The sequence below is a fragment of the Ambystoma mexicanum genome, chromosome 5p (assembly GCF_040938575.1).
Source record: "Ambystoma mexicanum isolate Mex_15411 chromosome 5p, UKY_AmexF1_1, whole genome shotgun sequence".
NCBI lineage: Eukaryota > Metazoa > Chordata > Amphibia > Caudata > Ambystomatidae > Ambystoma > Ambystoma mexicanum.
The window spans coordinates 837,128,042-837,144,949 of NC_090930.1; the positions used below are offsets into that span (position 1 = coordinate 837,128,042).

Consider the following 16,908-nt stretch of genomic DNA (forward strand, 5'->3'; position numbering starts at 1 on the left):
TTTTGCCACAGTTTATTAAAGCTTTTGAAGGATGTGATCTAAAACAAGGCAGGTGTTTAACTTCTGATTTATGTGGGGCGTTGAAATGCTGCACTTTTTGTGAGATGGAGTAGTTGTACTACAAGAGTATGGGAATTTTTTTTAAACCATTTGTATGACTGGCTAGGGCAGCACTTGCTGCCCTTCACAATGCTTCTGGATTTTCCACTTTGTGAGCCTATGCCGCCCTCTAGTGCTCATAGCTGTAATAAAGAACCGTTCTTGTTTGTGTAGCCTGGAAATCCGTGTTGTGACGGATAGCAGAGTGCGCTGCTGCTTTTTTTTTTTTTTTGGGTTATTCGTCAAATTGAACGGAACAGGAAATTTTGGTACCTCTGGCCAATTTGGCACAGATGTTTTGCCGCAGGAGCGGGTTTGACGCGGCGCAAGTTTAATATTGCAATTTTAATCAAACCAAAACACAAATCTAGACATTGGACCATCGGGAACACTGGCCTGCAGGGTTGCGCGACTGAACTGTAACTGCAAGGCCATAGAGATCTTAACGCGTTCATCTGCAACAGTTACTTATCTGAAGCATGACGTAGTCTGAATGACCCACGTTAACAAAAGTAACCTGGGGCATTTGAAATAGGGCTGTACCGAATAGCATATTTAGTATTCGGCCGAATACCGAATAGTTTGTCAACTATTCGGCCGAAGCCGAATATGAAGCCGAATAGGTGCTTTATTTAATAAATCATGTGCCAAACTTCAAAAAACACACTTATAAAAAAAACAAAGCACCATTTTAAATGCATTCTATACTTTTATTTCTCTTCATTGTAATTAATGCAGCATATTTATTTAAAGTATTAAAGCCTGCAATAAAGCAGATTTAACCAAAATGAAGGGACAGAATGTACAGAAGATTGTTGCATATTTATTGCCAGTTAAAGTAGGAGGCTTCACAAATGCAAAAGGACTGCCTTTGTGAATCAGATGCTTTGCATTCTCTATCCAGTTGAAAAGTCGATGCGGTCGAGTTTCGAAACTTCTTTGCAGCTCACATATAAATATATAAAATGGTTCATGTCGGCTCATGCAGGACACAGTCAAGAGGAAATCTGAAATGCATGAACTCCCATCTCACAACTATTCACCCCACCCAACCAAATGCTGCTCACTTTTCACTTCTCCTAGCCACGCTTTCTCGCCAATACACAAACATATGCAACTTATAATTCTTGATAAAATATCAGATAATGTTAAACTCAGGACTCAAGTCCTTAAGAAAAGGGGGGACTATGACGTACGCAATGGGAAGTGACATGACGGGAACTGAAAGTATCTATGCACATTTCTTTGTTTTTTCCAACTGAAAAAAGTGCACATTGCATATAAACATTCGCCAGAAGAAAAAATGCTCCGGTATTGTTGCAGGCTAAGTATAAAAGATGAGCACCTTTTTTGTCTAAGAATCTGTATCAAAATATGCCCTAAAGAGCAGATTGCAATATAAGATATTTTTCAGCTGTGTGATAGCAATTTGTCTGGCCTAATTCTATTCAGTTTTGCATACTGTAGTCTATCTTTGCCTTTCTGAGTTCATGTAGCATTGTATTCAAATGAGAATGTCAAAGTTTTCGGCAAGAGCCGAATAGCAAGAAACTATTCGGCCGGAGCCGAATAGCTTTTTATCAGCCGGAATTCAGCCGAATACTTACTTGAAGCCGAAGTTCGGTACACCCCTAATTTGAATGGTTAGCTTGTTGGTCTGGCAGTACTGCAGGCAGGGTTAGAGACCACGCCAGTTATTAAAAAAATAAAAAAAAGGTCCTAAAACATTTGTTCTGCCGCGCCGGAACATGCTGGTGCCAAAAGATAAAGATCCCTGCGCCGGACTGGTCGTTCCCAAAGGGTCCTGCCGAAATGGGATGATGTACCGCAAATTGAATGCTTGAATGTGAAGTGCTACGTGAATAAGATTGAAACAAAACGGTCTGTTGAAAAAAAGTTTGCAAATATGTTTATTGATTTATATGGCGCACCAAACCAAAAGGAATCTGGGCGCATTTACAGAACGTTACACGTATACTTTAGGCATAGATTGCAATAGTTATTTTACAAGATAATACAATGAGCACATACATGATAATATGCAAGATAAAGCAAAGGATACAGATGAAAATCACACGTTTAACAGTCCGAGGCAATGGTTACAGCGCCAGGAGAGTCATATAGCAGCAATCTAACATGGCTTAGACTATCCTGGGTGTGTCGGAGTTCCTTTGCTAGGAGCCAATTTATGATATTTCATCTAAAGTTAGAGAAGGGTTGGTCCGCTCTCAGAGAAGGAGGGAGGGCATTCCAGAACTGCGCCGTCATGAGAGGGAACCTGCTGTCTGGCCCATCCACCCCCCTGCTTTTTAAAAAAAAAAAGTTTGAATCTGGGAACAACCAGGCTGAATGAGTTGACTGACCTAGTGGGGCGTGAAGAGGATTTTTTAGAAAATTCTCTCCGCAAGGAAAGTGGGGCAGCTTTATTGAGACATTTGTGGGTTAGCGAGACAGTTTTGAGCAGGATTCTGTCATTAATGGAGAGCCATTTGTTCTGGCTCCTCAGCCCCGAAATGTGCGCTCTCCTGGGTGCGGTTCTAAGTGCACTGTTCTGTAGGATTTGGATTTTTATTAGCAATGCACTTATTCACACCCAGGTACAATGCATTGCAATAATCCAACTTAGAGAGGACGAGGGCTCTAGCCAAGATAATACAACTTTCTTTAGAAAGGGTTTGCAGGCCCTGATCAGTTTACAGGTATATGCTGTAGCATAGGCCATGGCGCCGACTTGCTTATTTAGTGTAAGGGCTGAATAAAGGTAGAAGCCAAGGGTTTTTACCGGTTTAACCACTTTAATATTATTCCCATCGATATTGAAGGTGTATTTTGTATTAAGTTTGTTCAGGTTGGCTGCAGTTCCAAGTATCAGGAGCCGTGTTGTGGCACAAAGCCAGATTGGCTGATTCCTAGGAGGTGATTAGTTTCTATGTACTCCTGTATCTGGATGTAGGCTACTTTGTCTAATACCTGGAGTAGGAACGGTACAGTTGTAATCGGCCTATAGTTGGTAGGAATGGTGGGGGTCCAGAGATTTGTGGGTTTTTAAAAGATTTTTATTTTTTATTTTTAGGAAGGGTAGGACCCATGATTTCTTTAGGTTGCTAGGAACAGTACCAGATGCGAATGAAGCATTGATTAATTTGGAGATAAAAGGCGCCTAGTCTCTAGCAGCATCTTAAATTATCTGTGCTGGTCAGCTATCTCCCTGACATCTTGACTGTTTGAGGGAGGCAATTTTTTCCACCTCATGGATGGAGACTTGGGAGAATCTGAAACGGTGAGGTGGTTTAATAGTGTGAGCTGGGGTTCTGGCATAAGTACCTTAGGTAGGTTAGCTCTTTTGTCTGCAATCTTATTCTGAAGAAGGGCAATTTTGTTCGTTAAGGCATTCTTGATATTGGTACACAAGAGTTTATCCTCCAAGCAATTGTCTGTCGGAGGTATGGTGCTTCCTTTTCTCTTAAAATAGTAAAGAGCTCCATTAGTACTTGAACTAGCTTTGTTAATCCTATCGTTGTAGGTTTCCTTTTTTGGTACGTATTTTATATATTTTTTTTGTATGAAGCGGCAATATTGTTTGCATTTGCCTCAGTGGGTAAATGTCTCCAGTGGACTTCCAGTTTAATTTTTTCCACTCTCGGATTTTAGTTGAGGAGTGAACCAAGAGTTTAAGGGAGCTCTAGGTTTACTTTTTCCACATTTTAAGAGGGGCAATTACGTTTAGGGCTTCAGTCATCGTGGCGTTGTAAGCCTCTCCTAGGATGTCTGGATCTGCAGAATCCAGCAGTGAGTAGTGGGTAGGGATAACCTGTGGTGTAACCTTGTCCAGTGATAGTCCTTTGGATGAACCCCAGTTCAGTAAGCACATTAGACCCTGCTAGAGCTTGTTGGTCATTGGGACGTTAAAACCAAGGTTGAGGTCCCCAAGCAGTAGTATTTGGGAGGAAAGTATTATGGATGTGTTTTCTTCTAATAAACCGATGGGTCCAGGTGGTCTGTAGATGAGCTGTTAAAGTACGGGACTTGGTGATAAGTCATTTAACTGCGAGTAGTTGGCTAGACTTGTGAGAATAGCCCCCCTCACCAGCTAAGTTAGACTTAGCAATGAAGGCGATGCCTCCGCCTCTAGAGTCAACTCTGTCTGCTCTTATGATATTGTAATTGTCGGGTACTGCAAGTAAGGGGGCGGGGCCGCAGCTGCATGTAGCCATGACTCAGTTATTGCTAGGAAGTCAAGGTTATCGGCCGTGATCAAGTCTGCCATCTGTGGCATGCGCCACCAGTGATCTAGCGTTGATTAACGCGCTCTTGATATTTGGGTTATTAGTGTTAGTCAGATGGGCAATAGGTTTGCCCTGACTTACTTTATTGTTGGTGCTTTGGTGGTTGTGGCATTATTTTTTATCCTAGTATTAGACTTGGTGTTCTGGTTGATTCCCTAGCATAGGAGGACCAATTTTGGCTAGGGTGCTAGTCGTTGGCTCATAAAGTCTAGTTAGTCTAGTACGCAGTCTGTTTCTAGCTTCAATAGGGCATGGTATATACGTTTTGGTAAGAGCATGGTGAATCTTTGGATTGGTAGAAGTGAGGTAGTTGGGGACGGGGGGGTACCAGTGGTATGAACTGAATGGGGGGTATTTAGTATTTAAGTTAAACGTAGGTAAGAATCCAGTCGATTTGATGGCCAAAAGATGACGAGCTTAAGCCGTGGAAGGAATGTAGTAGGTTTGATCCCTGATAATGGAAGGGTTTTGTAAGCCATGGTCCGAGCCTGATGGCCAATGTAGTTCGAACCTACTATTTTGGTCTGTAGGTCTACAGCCGGTAGGGCAAAGTAGTTTTAACAGCAGGTGTACTGTGGCGTGCATATTCCCTGCAGACTCCTAACCACCGTGAGGATTTGGTAATCACCTATGTTCTGAACTTGTTTTGGTCGTTTGTATGCTAGTAAAAGAATGATTAACACTGCGGATGAATTGCCAACGGGTTGGAATGTAAATCTGATACAGCACCTAAAGTGCCAGGGTTCATTTTGTTTTTGTTTAGGATGAAGCGATTGGGCAAAGGGTTGATGGATTACTGAACTGAGTACCTGCACATAACATTCCTTGTGCCTTTTTGCTGGACTGCACTTGCACTGTCATTGTGTTGTGTTTAGAATTCAATGGATTGAATAATAAATCGTGGAGAACCTTGTTTCTGAGATGAACAGGCATTTCAGCAAGGGCTTAACTGCAGCTACTGGTGTCGGGGATCGCCCAGCCAGCACAAGCTATTTGGGGAGAAGGAGCCAGCGATTACAGGAAACTGGATTTAAGGTTTGCCAACTTTTAGTCCTTTAATTATGACTTTGTTTTTTATTTTTAAAGTTTAAAAAAGAATACATTTAGACAGTTTGAGAGATGCTGATGGCCATATTAGTACAGCATTGGTGACCCTGGGGCGTCTCATGTCTCTCCTGGTAGAAGTTTGCATCATGTTAACAAGGGTATTTGAAGTTGCAATTTGGTGCTAAAATGCTTCCAAAATTTTGAATACCTGAAAACTGGAGACTGACCCGACCCTCCGCCTCCCCCCAAAAGATGGATACTTGTCCTGCCTGTCAACGTAGAGGGGCGTTTGTTGCGAACGGGGAACCAATGAGTGCCAAAGTAACTTTCAACAAACGAGCCTTGCACATCCTTGCAACATCATGCAAGTTTGGGGCCGGGATCACATGAGAGGAATTTATTTGCAGCCAGATTATTATGTATAAAAAAAAAAAATGCAGTGATCCAAGAACGCTTGTGGATGAGTGGGGAATCGCACTCTGGAGGAAACAATGGTAATTACGAAGAAAAAGTGGAGCACACAGGGCTTTGTGCGAAGGTGATCAAAGAGGAGAATAAAAGGGAGGTGCAGAACCAGGCACAATTGGGTACCGTCACCCTGCAAGTGAAACTTGTGGGCAAGCAACATAGAACGAGGAGAAAAAAAATCCAAGGAAGGTAGAAGATATAAGTTGCAGTTTGCACCTAACGCAGAAAAGAAAAGGGAATGTACCCAGGAGCAAGAGTGAATCAAACATTACAGATGTGCAAGGACAGGACACTATGCATCTTCTAAAAGCTGTCTGTCGCTGTCAGACTTCATCATTGTGTAGCACGAAAGGACATTTTGCAATTGTGTTGGAAAAAGAAAGTAGCCTGGGTGCACGAGGAGGAATTTGGACGAAGGAAGGGTAATAGTGCGCAGGACAGATGCAGGCAGCGAAATGAAATGCCCTAGTTGTGTTGTACGTATTGAGAACATGCCAACATCAATGATGGTAGACGGCTATTTGCCATATTAGATGTTATGATTGTAGATCGTATATGATCAGAACATCCAAGAAAGTAAGGCAATTGGAGGAAGCTGGAGTGAAGATTAAGTGAACGCAAGGGGGGTTTGAAGGCACCAAAATACCAATAATGGGGTATTTTCGAGCATTGACTGAATTCAGAAGCAGATTGGCTGTGGTGAAAGTTGGCATTTCAAAGAGGTGTGGATGTTCTAGGGTGGCGAGACAAAGCGTTGTCGGAAGTGAAGCCTGATCCCACATTGGTGGAGCCTGTACCAAGTCTGCAAATGAAATAGAATGCACAGTGATAGGTTGTCTGAAAGGGTAGACTAATGGTGAAGGTGAATGGGCTCAACCAATGGTGCACAAAGGTAGGAACATACTTCTCGCCTTGAGGGCGAGAGGCAAAGAAAAAATCCGATTAATTTGTGAAGGAATAATAGAACCAGTAGTCAGCTGCGTGGGTGAGCCCTATACTAGAAGTACTTATCCGAGAAATTGTGCATGTACTGGGACCTGCACGAACTGAATAGGAACATTCTGATTAATACCTGTTGCCTCATATTTTAGAAATGTTGAGTTGCATGAATAGGGTGAGCGTGTTTACGACGCTGGACTTCTCTGCGGCTTATCATAAAATAAAGTTGACAGGATTTTAAGAAGCTTACCTTATTTATTACGCCATTTGGAATTTTTAGATATCCCAGGATTCCTTCTGGATTGGCGTTTGTGGCACTTTGCCAGAGGACAATGACCTATCTACTGAAGGGGATTGATGGAGCAATGGCCTATCAAGATGACATTTTTATAACCAGTAAATGAACAGATGAACATGATACAAGGTTACGTGAAGTGTAAAGACTTTGGAGACTGGCATTGAAATAGTTTTGGGGTCCGAGGTGGAATATTTGGAACATGTTCTAATAAAGAGTAATGGCTATAAAGTGAAGATGGGAGCGATGACCGCGATCAGGGATGTACCATGTCCACGCAACAAAGAGGAATTGAGGTCCTTTCTCGGCTTAGCTGTTTGTTGTGAAGACGGATCATAAGCCATTGGTGAGGTTTGGCCCGGTTAAGTCTACAAAGCTCAGGAATTTGATTATGTAATAGAGTATGTACATGTGGTGAAGAATAAAGTGGCTGACGTGTTGGTGCCTCATTGAGGGGCGGAGCTGGTATTATGCGCATGCGAGGCACCCAGGCGCTACTGGCCCTAAAGGGAAAAATTGAGGATTAGTATTGGTAGCCAGGGATGGACATGTTTGTGGTGAGGAATTGTTGGCCATGTAGTAATATTAGATACAATTATGAAGATTGTTAAACAGGAGGATGTGCACATGGAACTGCCGTAAGGAATATAGGAACTAGTGGGAATTTACATTTTGGTTCCTTACCCTGTTTTTGGACAGAGGTTAAAGTTTCTTATTGTTATGTTGGCTTTTTTTTTTTAAACTAACCCGAAGGGAAGATGGTAACGTTTACTTGGTAACCTAATTGCATTCCTGGCACACATGTTTTGGAGGGAAGGGTACCCTAAAGGGATGGTGAGTGATAGTGGACCACAGTTTAGGAGTAAAGAGATGGTGAAATATGCCAAGGAGAAGGGATTAAAATGGAGTTCGACATCGAACCATCATCCTTAATCTAATGTGGAGTTGGAGAGACTGAACAGAGTATAACTGGAGACAATAGAAATGGATGTGGGTAAAACGGAAGAAGAGATTGGAGTGTTGGATCCTTTATTTTATTTCCATGGGCCTCAGGGCTCACATATAACAAAAGGAAACCGGAAACGGGACAAAATCCAAGGACCCGGGACACCAGTAAGAAACCTGGTTATTGATTGAATAGGTATGTTTTGATCACCCTCTTAAAGGCAGAAAGTGAGGTGGCGAATCTTATTGCCAACAGAAGCACATTCCCTTATTTGGGAGCCTGCACTGGGATACTACCAAACTATGCAAATTTAAACCAAGGTTGTTAGTTTATTGCCATCACTAGATCGCAGAGAACGGGAAGAGGGATCCATGGTACAGTTGTTTTGTCAAGTACAAAGGTGCAATCAATGTCCAGCACTTGTTGGTTAATGATGGGATCTTGTGTAGCTACCTATGTTTAACAGGTAGCCAATGTAGGGCCCTGCTATACTACATGGCCCTGTCTATGCAGCCCGAAAACTGCACGCACTGCAACGTTCTGGGCTGTCTGTAGGGATTGAATGTTAGCCTTGTCTGTTATTGATAATGGGCTGTTGAAACCATAGTCTTTAGTTCACCAGGGCAGAGTCGAGAATGGATCTGTTTTTGATGAATAGATAAGGTCTGATTTGGTTCAATAGCCTCACTACATAAGCACAAGAAGAGTGAGTATGGGATACATGGGCCTTCATGTTCAATTCTATGTCTAGATGAACACCCAATGTTTTGATGCAATCTGACACTGCAATTTGGTTGTTAGCAATGCTAAAGCTTCTGGAGGAAGCATCATGTTTCTTGACAGGATGACTGGAGCTTCACCATTTGAGGTGATGCGAGGTAGGAAGTTGAGTTCGATGTTGTGTCCGTATTGGGTGGACTCGATGAGTAAAGGGGAGGTATGCACATGATGATTAAGGAAAGTCCAGGAGTAGTGGAAGGACATTGAAAGAAGATGATCATTAAAGTAGGACATTTGGTAAGAGTGAAGAAGGGGAGGATAGCAAAAAATGCACATCCCCCCCCCCCCCCCCCCGCCACCTCCCCACTCCCCCTTCTCTCTTGGTCAATGTCCACTCTAGCGCCTTTAGCGCGGTGGTTAAATGGAGTATTGACATGGTTTTCTGAATCTGCGTGTCCCTCTTCTCACCCTCAGATGGCTGTGGCCACCCACCAATTTAGGTCCTTGGCCACCTCTATGGCCTCTTTTGGGGAAAGTGGATAGGCTTCTCAGCATCTATGGCCGGAAGGTGTAAAAACTCGGCCTCAAAGCTTGGGCAAGCCAATGGTTCTGCCTTGTTGGCAGTGGGCAAACGGAGATTGTGGTAGCATCTTCCTGATTGAGACAGCTTTCTGCTGGCTGACTAGCATGCTTTGTAGAGGCCAAACTGGTTTTGCAGAACCTTTTGCAGTCGGGGGCTGACCACATGGCTACGTCAGCCGGGGTGATGGGGCGGTGGGGGGGTGACTGTAGTAATTGACACGAGGCATGCCAACCTACGGGAGTGTTCTTTCAGAAGAGTTGAACACGATTATAGACTTCCCTTTCGCAAGCATTGACATACTAAACTCCTTCACTGACTAGCTTTTGCAGGCCAATATGCTAAAGTCCTTCTCACAAATGTCTTGGGAAGGCAGGTCGTTTGTTTTTGGGGATTCGAGTGCTTCCTAGAGAAGCGGGACAGGTGGATTGTGCTTCAGCCTAGGAACAAATCAGTGGTACCCAACCAGGTACCCAAAAGCTGCATTTTTTTTTTGTTTGTTTTTTTTTTGGTTATTCGTCAAATTGAACGGAACAGGACATTTCGGTACCTCCGGCCAATTTGGCACTGATGTTTTGCCGCAGGAGCGGGTTTGGCGTGGCGCAAGTTTAATATTGCAATTTTAATTCAACCAAATTATAAATCTAGACATTGGCCCGTCGGGAGCCCTGGCCTGCAGGGTTGCGCGACTGTAACTGCAGGGTTTCTTAAAAGGGCCTTGCTCCCACCCACTGCCCACTGCAGAACCTAAGCATACAATAACTGGCTTGTTGGCTGTCATTCATCTCCATGTGGGGGTGGATTTCCTCATATTTGGTGCAAAGGAGTGAAATGTCCTCTGGCCTGTAGGTTTGTTTTCCATGTGGGTATATTCCCCCCCCCCTCCCCCAATACACTGCTGCAGCTCAACGTGTTGTTTATCCTCCAAGGTCCTGGAGCTCCTGAACTCAAGGCAATGGAGGAAGTAGCCCTCCCCTCCCCACCCTCCCGTGGGGGAACATGTCATTTTTCCAGGCTGTTTGGCCTGTGCACCATCCTTGACCTGTCTTCAACACTTTCTAAACTTTAGTTCAAGATTCTCACACCAGCGTGGATAATTTCTGCTCTCTATCAAGAAGATTGTGGTGCAGTGGAGCTGAAGGCTTCTCTGCACATGCCCATTTGGGAACTGCACCAGTGATATCTGCCCCTTGTTCTTAAACCCCCCGTAGTCCGGAGGTGGAGTTTTCTTTCCGAGTCCAGTTTGATTTGATTTTTCACCTTGGATTGCCTATTGAACCCAGCAATGCCTTCCTTGACACTGGTTGAGAGACTGATGTTCATTGGCTTTGTTTGGGGCACTCGCCTAGCTAGGGTTTTTCCAATGGAGAGGATACAGGATGTTCTCTTGACTTGCCCTGTATTTTTGACCAGTTTGGCGACCACAGCATCATGGTTCTGGAGACTGCTGTGGCTCGTGGCCTCCTGCATCAGGTCTGCAGCACACCAGGCTCCAGATGAGCAGGGCCCTATGCTTTAGCTACCGTGTCTGTTCTCAAGTATTTCATCCCTAGTCAGTGGTTCTCCTTTATACCTCGAACTGAGGTGTTGAGTGACCTCGCCAAATATGCAAGGGGAGTGGTATTTTCAGAGCCCCATCCCTCTCCTGGCCTTTCACCCTGGGTACAATTCTGGTTGAGCTGCAGGCCGCATGATTTATGGTATTCCAAGGCATTAAAATAAGCATTGTTGCATAGCAATTTGCCATGCAATTCTTTAGGTTTGCTACTTAAATTGACAAATGTGTAGCACAACCTGCTATTTAAATTACCCTGTTCAAGGAAAGCGCTGCTCACTGTGCATTCCTCTCTGGATCTCGGGGCTCTCTACCATCTTTTTTTACTGTTCACTAATCGTTCAAAGTGGGGACTGAGGGGTTGTGGGGCGGGTGTGGAAGAGTGCAGCAGTAATACTCCCCTCCAATCACAAAAGTCCAACGCCCAGTGTGAGAGTGCTAGACAAAACACATTCTTATTTAAATAACTGCAAACCAGCAGTAATCGTGACAACACTTCAAGTTAACTATATCCCGTTTGACAAAGACCGCTGGGTATATGTTTAAAAGACAGTCCTGCAATTCCATTAAAAAAAAAGTAAGTTGTTACATTACAGTATTGCTTCTGTAAAACACTGCATTACTCCACTATTTTTTCAGTAACAGGTCATAAGGTGAACTATATTTAATTATGTTTGGGAAGATGCATCATATTGATAAGTGTGCATTATCACACTGCCAAATGCGTTTATGGTAAACCTAGTTCTGTGACCTACTGGTTGCATAGATCTGTGCAACTGGTGCTCAACCCATGCGCTGGTCCCAAACTCCTTGACCTTCTATTTTAGCATCCTCTTGCTTTATACCAGATACCTTGAAAGTGAGATGTCTGGAAACTACAGTATTCCGTTTTATTTGTCCACTTCTCTGCCTGCTACACCATCCATTCTGCTTATTTTTCTCCTCCTACACAAAGCTGACTAGAGGCTTACGCAAAGTAGTGATCAATACTTTCATCCAGTCTTTACATTTACTGCAATACCATACACTGTAGTTGCTCTACTATTGATTGCGTTGTATATTCGGCCCTGTGGGAGAGAGCTGGCCAATCCAGAATCTGCAAGTAGGAGCCTGCCTTTCATGCCAGCCTGCTGCACATCTGCCCAACCTTCATCCTGTCCCTGGAGGTGCTGCCAAATGGCTGAACCTCCACTGGAGGGCCACACATCAACTCAACTCCCCCCCCCCCCCCCTGCCCAACCCTCCTCCACTCACTTGCACACCTCCTGGCTCACTTTCAGTTTCTGGAAAGTTATTTCCAGTCGTGTACGTATGTGTAGTTTCTTTTTGAGGGGAAGCAGGAATTGTGCAAAGCCTGGTTATCTTAAAAAAACAAACCTGTATCTGCACCACAGATGGCGGCTCGGATTGTCAATAGCGATAGATACCGCTTTAATGGCCATGCAGGGCTGGAATGCTACACTTGATCCTACCTGACAGGCTTGAGGGCCGCTAGTGGCGCTGCCATCCACCGGAAATTGTATTTAATACTACAATAAAAAAAGTGCTGCAACACCATACTACCTACTTAGACTCAGGCTATGAATTTCCTTCAACATGTTTGGTTTTGATTCATGAAACTTCTCCTTAATCAGCAAATGATGGGTCAAGAATACAATGAGACCCTGCCATGTGCAACACTCACTGCACAGAGCCTTGCAATTAAAACATTTTTCAGAGTTTAACATCCATTTGTGTCCATTCATGCAGTTCACCTCTGTGTCTCGTTAATGTCTTACTTCAGCAGTACACAAACATTATATAGTGTTGCTCATTTTATGTCTTGGGTACCAATAACCTCTGATATTAAAAAATTGCCAATAATTAGTTGTTGCTACTCAAGAACACTTAAACTCTGCCCATCAATTTTTCAAAACTAATTGATGCCTTGCATTCAGACCAGTATTTGCTCTAGTAATGTCATGGATCTAAAGGCCATTTCCAATACCTTGAAAGCCTTCCTGCCTATCGAATTGCGTATACTTTCAGACTACGATGTTCTGCATGAACGAGCAGGGCGTGACCAGGTGTCCCCAGTTTGTTGAACTGAAAGTGGAACTGCGGTAGTAGGCAATTTAACAGATTCATGTACAATCCTACCATATTCTGGGGAAACAAACTAGAATCTGATGCCCTCTGCAGGCTGGCGGTCAGTCCACAAGTGGGACCTTTGCACACTTTGTGCAAGACCTGTCCGCAAGGTGGGGCTTTTTCTCCGATGCTTTTGCTACTGCCAGCAATGCAAAGTGTCCCCTGTTTGCCTCCCTCCTGGGCAGTAACAGGAACTCTATAGACAATTTGTTTGGGAGGGGATGACCCTTTGTGTTTTTCCGCCCTTTCCTCTCATTCCCAAGGTACTCTAGACGATCAGGTAGTCTGGGTCTGATTCTGATGGTGCTCCCTGTGGTCAGCTAAGTTCTGCTTTTCGGACCTCTCCAGTCCTGCTCCTGTGGCTGGACTTTGTGCCACAGGTGTGGGTGGATTTGGCATCCTTGCCTTGAATCTCTTCAATTATCGGCCTGGTTCTGGAGGAAGTGATCCTGGGGTGTTTAGGATTGTCTAGGGGAAACTTGGAGATTATCCTTTTAATCATTGACCCTGTATGAGGGACCCAGTATGAGTCAATGGACACGGTTTCGCCATTGGTGCATCAACCGGAAGCAAAATGTGCTCTGGAACCAGTTCTTTCGAAATCTGACTTGGAATCTTCAGAATATCTGGAAGCATGCTGTTTTTACCTGTCGCCGGTGGTGGTTTACAAGAACATGGAATATTTTCTAGAACTAATGCAGAGGTGAAACAGCTTTCGAGGGTCTTTGGGGAGGGAAGGCTGAGGCTGTTCCCATCAGTGAAGTCCTAATCCCTCCTGGTACTGCATGTAGTGCAAGCCTTTTGGACCTTTCACCTGGGTGAGCCTAGTAGCGTGGAGGACAGCGTTTCTGGTGGGAGTCCTGTCTGTTTAGAGTCAGTGCACTCCAAGCTTTTTCCATAGTTAAGTTTGCAGACCCTTTTTCTCTTAAAGTTGTAATGTACACCATTTTATTTTTATTTTTTTCTCTCTTGATAAAATGGTTTCTGATGTCCATATTAAGCGGGAGATTTCCATTCAAGTGTTCTTTCATAATCTGTCCTTTGGGTGGGCGGGTGTCCAAGGACTCTGAATAATCTGGTCCAAATCTGAAATTCTACCTTTACTACTAAGGATCAAGTCCTCAAACAAAGTTGCTCTTTATGGAGGCACACCTTGTGGCCGGCAGCTTTCAAATTGCTCATAGCTCACTGTATAGCATCTTTTATTGTAAAGAGTTAGACATGTCAAGGGCTCCACCGTCCTCGGGGTGTATGTGCTCCTTGTCGGGGAAACATTTTTTTTTTCTCCCATTATCCAACACTTTCCCCACATAGTGTAGATCTGGAGTTTGTTTATAATGCCCTGTGGGCAATCTAAGGTGCTTGTGTCAGAGTTTGTGAAAAGGCCCTTGCAGTGCTTGTCAGTATTTTCTGTTGGGTGTATGCTCTTTTTCAGTTTGAGCTGCACAAATGTCTCTGCAGTGTCCGCTTGCTCTCTGTGATATCTGGTACGGATTTAACCCTTTAAGTGCCAAGGACGAGGCATCTCGTCCTTGGGATTACCTCCCCAGTGCCAAGGACGAGATAGCTCCTACTTGGCACTTAAGGGCTTAATGAAGGAGAAAATGTTACAGTAGTAGGGAATACAGTAGTTATTCTTGGGCCTTGAGGTTTCCGAATGATCTAACTAGAAAGCAACTAGCATACTAGGCCTGACGGCATTTCAACTAGTGCAAGTGTATGTAAGTGTTTCAGGCACAACCAGATCAGGGAGGGGAGACAAAGTGGGACAAGACGGAACTTACTACGCCTAGTAACTTCAGGTCACGCAAATGTACAGATGGACGTGCAAGGGAGGGGGCATTGGGGCAACAAGTGCGTCCAGCAGGACCCTAGGTTAAGTGCAGAGAGGTTACCCATCGCATGGAATGTATGCAGAAAGTGCAATAGTTCTGAGCGTAGTGCAGAGGCCCAGGGGCAAGTGAGTGAGTGAGATATCTACATCTACCCCACCCCCCAATCTCTGCTTGGGGGGGAAAAACGGCTCACCTGCAAAGAGTTGGAGGACGAGCGGAGGGCTCTAGAAGGTGAGTATTTAGGAAGAGAGCATTGTACGTATTGTGGGCCCTGGCCCTAGAAAGCCTTGTGGACTATGTAGAAGGTCTTAAACTTGATCCTAGCAGGCACAGGGACCAGGGGAGGAATTTCAGTGCCAGAGAGATGTGGTCCCTGGGCTTGGTCAAGGATAAGTCTTGCGGTTCTGTTCTGGATGAGTTATAGCGGACAGACAGTAGAGGTATGAAGGAGGCTGTTGTAGTAGTCCAGCCTAGAGAGAACCAGGGCTCTGGAGTGGGTGAGCCTTTGGGGGAAGGTGAGAAAATGTAGAATACTTCTGAGGAGGTGCAGCTGGTAATGGACTTTGTCTGAGATGTGAGAAGAGGAGGAGAGAGTGCAGTCGAAAATGACACCCAGATTTTTGGCCTCACTAGCATGTGGGGGGCGCAGGGCCAAGGGAGGCTGGCCAGTGAGTTGGGAAAGCTGGGACAGGGGTCCCAATGAGGATGATCTTGTGGCAGAGTTTATTTGCAGCACACCAAGAAGAGGAGGGAGGAGGGGATTATTATTTCATGGACACGACCTCCTCGGGTGTGATGGGGGGGGAGGATTTAGCCGCGGGGGTGAAGTGATGTGGGTGCAGGCGAACAGTGGAAACTAAACTTATTGGCGATGCCAAGCTTTTAGGCAATGTTGAACTGGGTTCCTGCTAGGAATAGGCTTAACATGGGGAGCTTACTGGGAATCGCATGTCATGAACGTTCATAACCTGATCCATGTCTTGACGCATGGTGTCCTTACCTGCCTTGTGATCTGACATTTCCTGGGCAAACTGGGAAATAAACTGTTGTGAGATTGTGTCGGAGTGAACACAGCAACCAGATTTACACGATTGGTAGTTCCAGTACTGATGCAAATGTTATTGCATTTGGGTTAAGACCAGACCTATTTGACCCTTGTGATGGGGCTACGCACATAAATGATCTTATATTAACTCACTTTCTTCTTTCCGAAGGCTGGCATGAGCGCAGCAATTTTGCTGGTGCTTTCAGTGATGCAAACCCAGATATTATGTTGCAGACCCCAGGTGCATATGGCGACTTCACTGGCATTACTACCAGAACAAATGTGGTCCCTGCTCTCTAGCATTATGTCCAGTGCAAAATGGGCTATTGCCCCGGTGATATGACGAGCAATCTCTGCTATAAACCAGTTTCTTGGCAGTTCAGCCTTGTCCGCCTGCAAGGCAGTGGCAAACAGCCTGTGAGTTAATGCAAAGTCTTTAAGGCTTTGTCCACTGACTCTGCCTTAGACCGGCCTGGGAAGGATTCATCTCCATTCTCTAGAACCTGTAGCAAGATGAAACCTGGCAGAGGGCAGTTAAGGCCAGACTGTGATGGCAACCAGCAACGTTGTGGCGCTTAAAGAAAAGTGGAATCTGCTAGTTTACATTATGCCAACTTTAAAAATTTGCTAAATGGGTATACTGAATCGGTCATGGTGTGCACAATTGTGTGCATAATTGAAACTGCCAGGGAGGCTCTGCTAACTGGATAAGAGATAATTTAATGACTTGCCAGAATGCAAACTGGTAATTACATGCTCGCTAGCTTCAAATCTGCCCAAGGGAAAGAATATTGTTGATCATTTGCCATCTTATCATGGCAACGCCACTGATATTTACATCTACTTTCCCTAATCTGATCAAGATTTCCATTTTTGTTGACCTGTTTTCTTGAGCATTTTGCAGTACACGATCTGTATTGTCTTGAATGTCGTTGAATTTCTGTAGCTTTTAGCTTTCACCAT

General features: G+C 44.4%; 1 protein-coding gene across 4 annotated transcripts in view; it reads left to right on the forward strand.

Annotated features, from left to right (window-relative positions):
• ANLN (anillin, actin binding protein) overlaps positions 1-16,908 on the forward strand; it is a 728,409-nt gene that overhangs the window by 65,901 nt on the left and 645,600 nt on the right. The gene's annotated exons all lie outside the window — the stretch shown is intronic.